Below are 8044 nucleotides of genomic sequence, written 5' to 3'. Positions count from 1 at the left end.
GAACTGTATGCGACTCCTGGTCTCCCCTCAGGATCCAGCTTCTCCATGGCCTCATGAGACCCTCTAAGACCTCCACAGACCTTTACCACCGAAGAAAGAAAATGAGATTTGCCAGAAGGTTTTTAGCAAGGGGCCAAGCTCTCAAGATAACACAGCATTAATGAAATTCACCTTCTGAGCCTTTTTAATTCTTCTAGTAGCACTTCACTTATAATCAATGTTCTTCTGTCCCCATTACAATTTTTCTTGTTTTGAAAAATAGTGTGACACACACTTCAATTAAAAGACATAGGACTGGCCACACTCCTTAGCACCCAGTAGATCAGCCCCCACCTGAAAATATTCACCAACCAGTGGTAAACAAATGAAAAGGACATAAAAGCTGAGAGGGAGTCTCTGTAGTTGAGTTCCCAAATGAGAGGAAACAGAAGAGCTTATATTAATAATGACACAGTAATTGGAGGTTACCCAAAGAGAGCCCCGGTACACTCAACTTTCACATTAGCTTTGCACAAAAACCATTATAGATCTTTCTAAAGGACTAATGTGAGCAGTGGTGAAGCTGTTTATCAGATTTATCCAGTACCAGCCAGAGCGTTCTTCCACCCCAGGGGAACTGGACCAGCCTAAAGCACCTCACTGCACGAGAAAAACATTTGATTGGGGCCAGGGAGTGATTCATGCAAAGTTCAATTGCATACCAAAACAGACCCCAATAAAGACTCCTAAGTCACTTTTTAGGCATTTTCTCCTGTACAAAGTATATGCAAGTAGTTATCTCCTAAGGAATGTGGAGTATTGCCAAGGATGGCCCTGATAGGCTCTGGGGAAGGTGGAAGGCAGAGGCAGAATGGCAGGAGGCAGAGGCAGAGTGCAGGGAATGTGTTTAATTGAATGTCTGAGTTTCATCAATCTCATTTGAAAAAACAATCCCCAGCTCTCTTTTTTTTTTTTTTCCTGGCTAGATTGAGAGAAATTCATTATTGTTTGGTGAGTCAATATCAAATTCTAATAAAGAGACAATTTTTTGAAATCCCATTTTGTGGAGGGCTCATTAAAACATCCAGATAACTCCCGGGTATATGAAAATTGTTCATTGCCATAAGTTATAATGGTATCAAAATAGATTTCCTTTGCAAAGGGAGTTCCATTAACATGATTCATGTAACCACCCCAAAATTATATTTGCACAGGGATAATATGGAGGTGATATTATTAACACCTCCTCTGACTAAGGTTTTACAGTTTATTTAAGCATCTAGGGTAAGAAGACACCCTTCAAACTGAGAGCTTGGCTCCAGGTGTGACTCTCCCCACTCCTAGCTTGCTCCCTAAGCTTACTGGGTTCTCCACCTTGCTGTCTCTGATTTCCTCTCTCACATGCCCCAACTTTATAAAACAAAATGGCTCTTCACTATTAGCTTCCCAGAAAAAAACTGAAATTGAACCCTAGCCACACACAAGATTCCAAGGGGCTTAAGGATGGGCTTAAGGGCTGTGTCTAGCCTTCCTTGTGTCCCCATTACCTAGTACATCCTTCTTGGGCATGGCAGATGCCAGCAAACTTTCTAAAATGAGTTACAAAATAAATGTGAAAATTAGATTTCTATTTCTATTTACATTAAACCAAGAGGTAAAGGGCACCTTTAAATCAGGGTTCAATAGTTCCCCATCAAATTCATGTCCAGTTGGAACCTGTGAATGTGACCCTATTTGGAAATAGGGGCTTTGCAGATGGAATCAAGTTGAGGCCATATTGGATAAGAAAGGACCCTAAATCCAATGACTGGTATCCTTATGAGAAGAGGAAGATTTAGACACAGAGACACAGACATGCACAGGGAAAAGGCCATGTGAAAACAGAGACAGAGATTGGAGTGATGCATCTATAAGCCAAGGAATATCAAGGGTTGCCAAGCAACCAGCAGAAGCCAGAAGAGGCAAAGAAGGATTCTTCTTTGGAGTCTTCAGAGGAAGTGTGGCCTGCTGACACCTTGATTCTGGACTCCTACGCTCTGAAAAAGTGAAAGGATAAAGTTTCCATTGTTTTAAGCCACCTAATTTGTGGCATATTGTGACAGCAGCCACAGGAAACAGATACAGGTATTGCACAGGTGGAAGGTATTTTATGACTCCCTCAAGGTCTGCAAGCAATCTCACTCACTAAGAGCTATAAATCATGCTGCTATAAAGACACATGCACATGTATGTTTATTGTGGCACTAGTCACAATAGCAAAGACTTGGAACCAACCCACATGTCCATCAATGATAGACTGGATTAAGAAAATGTGGCACATGCCAGGCGCGGTGGCTCACGCCTGTAATCCCAGCACTTTGGGAGGCCGAGGCAGGCAGATCACAAGGTCAGGAGATCGAGCCCACACTGGCTAACATGGTGAAACCCTCTCTCTACTAAAAAAAAAAAAACAAAAAATTACCCAGGTGTGGCGGCAGGCGCCTGTAGTCCCAGCTACTCAAGAGGCTAAGGCAGGAGAATGGCGTGAACCCAGGAGGCAGAGCTTGCACTGAGCCAAGATCGCGCCACTGCACTCCAGCCTGGGTGATAGAGCGAGACTCCATCTCAAAAAGAAAAAAAAAAAAAGTAAATGTGGCACATATACACCATGGAATACTATGCAGCCATACAAAAGGATGAGTTCCTGTCTTTTATAGGGACATGGATGAAGCTGGAAACCATCATTCTCAGCAAACTATCACAAGGACAAAAAACCAAACACTGCATGTTCTCACTCATAGGTGGGGAATTGAACAATGAAAACACTTTGACACAGGAAGGGGAACATCACACACCAGGGCCTGTTGTGGGGTGGGGGAAGGGGGAGGGATAGCATTAGGAGATATAACTAATGTAAATGACTAGTTAATGGGTGCAGCACACCAACATGGCACATGTATCCATATGTAACAAACCTGCACGTTGTGCACGTGTACCCTAGAACTTAAAGTATAATAATAATAAAAAAAAAAGAATCTTCAGCAGCTAAAAAAAAAACAAAAACAAAAAACAAGAAAGTAGTAATTTCTATAAAAATCAAGATATTAGTACCTTTGGGAGAAGAGTAGTGATTAGAGGAACTTCTAGGGTGCTGTGCATATCCTATTTTTAAAATTTGGGTGATGTTTTGTAGGTGTTCACTTTGTGATAAATCATTGATCTGTATATTTTTGTTGTGTGCACTTTTCTATGCTAAGTTTCACCAAAAAATAGAGGTTTTAAACAAATGAGTGGAGTGTTTATATGGTTTATCTATGATTATATATTGCATATTTACAGGGTGCTAGGCACTATGCTAAGCACTTGACATATATTAAATAATAATAATCCTAGTGATCCTAAGTGCCCCTCCCCCACTTACTGAGCCTTAATTTTTTTTTTTACAGCAAAATAAGGATAATATGAACATACCTCATGAGATAGTTATAGGAATGGAATGAATTACAGTAAAGATCTTAAAACCATGTCTGACACATAGAAAGTGCTACTTAAGTGTTAGCTATTTCACTGGAGAATAGCATTGAGACTCAGTGAAATTACATAGCTTGCACAAGACCACACAGCTCATAAGAGAGATGCTACATGTTAAGCCTGTGTCGGACTCGGATAGCACCCTTTCCTCTTCAGCGTGGTGCTGCTTCCTGGGAGTGCTCTGTGACTCCTCCCTCTGGGTGCAGGGAACAGATCTGAGCTTTCTGGAAGAGCAGTGGGATCTGTTCTCTATGTGGCCTAACTAGTTAATCTTGATGGCACCTTCATTTTTCATAATTGGAGGTGGTCCCATTTCTCATCCCAAGCTACCATAGTAAAGGAAGTAAATGCCTTTAGTATGTAGGCAGCCAGAGGTGACAATTCAGTCCAGCCCCTTGCTCTGTGATTATATCCCCCATGGAAGGAGCTCCAAGGCCACAGCCAGCCATGAAGCCCCTCTGTAGCCCTTTCAACCTCCCATAGACTCAGAACAGCTATGGGCATCAAGCGTTTACCAGTGGACAGCCTAATGGACCCCAGGGCTGGTTACACAGCAAATGCCAAACAAAGGATGGAGTTTCTGGAAGCCAGGGAATTAACTAATAGAATAGCAATGGCATGAGAAAGCAGGACAAGGTGGTAAACAAGGGAAACATCTCTCTTTATCTCAGTTTTCTCTTTTTTCTCTTTCTTTATGTCAGTTTTGTCATCTCCCACTTAAAGGATATCATGTTCTTGAAGCCAGTGATGACCAGGCATCCACAGAAAACTTTTCTTTCTCCCACCTGTCCTGAAGCTAACCCCACTTATTAATTCAGCCAAGACCCCTAAAATAGGGTATGGTTTTAAGTGACTTTCTATATGTATGAATTCTCATAAAAACTGTGTTGGGGACTTCTGATTTCTACTCTGGCATATAAAAGGCCTGAAAATCATCACTCCCACCTTTACAACAAGAACAGGCTGGATAAATTTTTTAAAAAATCAGTGACTTCTTGGACCCATCAGATAACTGAGGCCACAGGGAAAACTACAATTTCCAAATCTGGAGAGACAGATGTAACCAGTGAGACGTGATCTGCTTACATGCAATGGAAGTGATTGAAGCTATAATCTGGTAGGAATGATTAAATCGAAAGTTTGACAAATTGCTGGAAGCTGAGCATCAAGTAGCTTAAGAATGAGAAATTCCTGGGGCCACAGTCATAGGGGAGCCCCCACCCTACCTCCAGGAACCCACCGATGACTCTGGCAGGAGGAGAGGAAGATTAATTATCGTGAAATAAAACCAGAGCCTTCTCCACAACAAGGACCTGCTCTCAAAGAGAAAAGACGTTACCTAAGCCATATTCCAGCTGAAGGGAAGAAATTCCCCCAACTTTACCCCACTTCAATATTTCTGTCCCACCTAAGGGGGAAAGCATACAGTCAACAGTGGTCAGGGCTTCAAGAAAATAGACTGGGAATGTTGGAGCCAGAGTAGAGAGTAAGGAGCTAGAAGGAGACAAAAAAAAAAAAAAAAAAAAAAAAAAGCTATAGCACCAGAGAAACACTTGCAAAGATCACAGCCCTGAGATACAAGCATAGTAAAAGACTGAGACTTAATCATAGGATTATAGAATGGTCCCCTTCCTTTGCACCTTACCACCACACCAACAGGACTTCAGTATAATAATGGTGGATTACAGCTGAAATCACTGCAAGACACAAACTCACTCTGAGGAGGAACAGTTAGGAAAGCCTAAAGACAATAGGAGAAAAAAACAAGGACAACAGAGAAATCAGAAGCCTCTGGTATCTTAGCTATAGCAAACATTAAATATAGTCCAACTTCTAGTCAGATTAACATAAATCTTTACTCTAAAGACTTATTTACCTCAGTTCCTGTTATCCAATACATCATGGCTATCTTTCAACAAAAAATTACAGGCCATGCCAAAAGGCAAGAAAAAACTCAGCATAAAGGAACAAAGTCACCATCAGATATGACAAACAGATGAAAAGCCCTAGGTATTATGATATTCAAATTGCAGAAAACCAAAGACAAAGATAAAACCTAAAAGAAGCCAAAGGAAGAAAAACATGCCTTACCTATAAAAGAACAAAGATTACAATGAGCTTCTCGTCAGAAACCATGCAAAAACAAGACAATTAAGTGAAATATTTAAAGTGTTCAAAGAAGAAAGCCACCAACCTAGAATTCTATATCCAATGAAATTATCCTCCAAAAGCAAAGGAGAAATAAAAACTTTCTCAGCCAAAAAATATGAGAGAATTTGTTGCCAATAGGCCTATCCTGCAAGAAATATTAAAAATAGTACTGATGAAAGATGTTAAAGAATATCTAAATAAATGGAGAGATAGTCCATGTTCATAGATTGGAAGGCCCAATACTGTTAAGATTTCAGTTCTTCCCAATTTGATCTATAGATTCAATGCAATTCCAACCAAAATCCCAGCAAGCTATTTTGTAGATATCAACAAACTTGTCAATTATAAAGTATATATGGTGCTATGAACTGAATTGTGTTCCTTGCCCCCAAATTTATATGTTGAAGTCCTAACCTCCATTGTAACTATTTGCAGACAGGTCCTTTATGGAATTAATAAGGTTAAAGGAGGTGATAAAGTTAAGGTTCTAATCTGATAGGATTCATGTACTTATAAGAAGAGACACCAAAGACTTTGCTCTCCCTGCCATGTGAGGACACAACAAGGTAGAGACCAGCTGCAAGCCAGAAAGCAAGTCCTCACCAGAAGCCGACTATGCTAGTACCCTGATCTCAGACTTCCAGCCTCCAGAACTGTGAGAAAATAAATTTTTGTTGTTTAAACCACCCAGTCTATGCTATTTTATTACAGCAGCCTGAGCAGGCTAATACATGGTGAAAGGCAAAAAAACTAGAATAACTAACACAATCCTGATGAAGAACAATGGTGGAGGATTCACATTCCCTGATTTTAAAACTTAATGTAAAGCTATAATAATCAACACAGCACATAGTGAAAGAACAGACACAAGATCAATGGAACGGAAGAGAGTGCAGGGAATGACTCACACAAATATAGTCAACTGATTTTCAATGGAAAAGGGATAGTCTGTTCAACATATGCAAAATATGAACCCAGACATTTTATGTCTTACACAAAAATTAACTCACTGGTCTAAATATAAAATGCAAATACAAAACTAAAACTTCTAGAATAAAACAAAGGAGAAAATTTATGTAACATTGGGTTTAATTATGAGTTTTTAGAAACAACATCAAAAGAACAATGAAAGAAAAAAATGTTTAAGTTTGACTTTATTAAAATTAAAAATCTTGCTGGGTGCGGTGGCTCACGCCTGTAATCCCAGCACTTTGGGAGGCCGAGGTGGGCAGATCACCTGAGGTCAGGAGTTCGAGACCAGCCTGACCAACATGGAGAAACCCCATCTCTACTAAATATACAAAAAAAATTAGCCAGGCATGGTGGTGCATGCCTGTAATCTCAGCTACTCGGGAGACTGAGGCAGGAGAATTGCTTGCACCTGGGAGGCGGAGATTGCTGTGAGCCAAGATCGCACCATTGTACTCCAGCCTGGGCAACAAGAGCAAAACTCCATTTCAAAAAAAAAAAAAAATTAAAAATCTTCTGCTTTATGAAAGACACTGTCAAGAGAAAGAAAATAAAACAAATGACAGATTTGGAGAAAATATTTGTAAAACATATCTGATAAATGATTTGTATTCAAAATATACAAAGAACTCTTCAAACTCAGTAAGAAAACAAACTACCAATTAAAAATAAAGTAAAACCCAATGACCAAAGCTGGAACAATTTGAGCAAGAAAATAAGGTAGTATTGGATTATAACCTAGCGCATAAAATAAATATCCACAAGTCCATGGTGATATAAATAAATGGAGGATAAGAAGAATTCCAAATAGTTTATGTAGATACTCCACACTCAAGAAAGCAGAGCATAACTCCTTCATCCTTAAGTGTGGGCTCCACACAGTGACTTCCTTTCAAAGAGTAGTTTGGAAAGAGGAGGAGGGCTTGAAGTAACTCTTTCTATAAAAGAAACCTAACAAACATTATCTCACACAGGCAATCGAGATCAACATCAACAGTGATAAGTCATGTTGGCAGTATGCACCCTTGGTATGATGTGATGAAAATGGTGCTTTACCTCTGAGGTCTTCCTCCTAAAGACCCATATCCCCAATCTAATCACAAGACAGACAAACCCCAGTTGGGGCACAACCTACAAAATACCTGGCCCTTACTCCTCAAAACTGTCAAGGTCATTGAAAACAAGGAAAGTCTGAGAAACTGGCACAGGCAAGAAGAACCTAAGGAGACGTGATGACTAAATGAAATATGTGATCAGAAATATGGGAACAGAAAAAGGACTTTAGGTTAAAACTTTTTTAAAAAATCTCAATCAAGTATGGGTTTTGGTTAAAAATAACATATTAGTATTCGTTCATTAATTGTGACAAATGTACCATATAAAGATATTAATATAAATGATGTGGGCTATATGGGAACTCTGTGCTATCTCAGCA

Source organism: Pan paniscus, chromosome 9, assembly GCF_029289425.2.
Source record: "Pan paniscus chromosome 9, NHGRI_mPanPan1-v2.0_pri, whole genome shotgun sequence".
NCBI classification, from domain to species: Eukaryota; Metazoa; Chordata; class Mammalia; order Primates; family Hominidae; genus Pan; species Pan paniscus.
The sequence above is the reverse complement of the archived record's forward strand: the minus strand, read 5'-3'. Positions refer to the sequence as shown.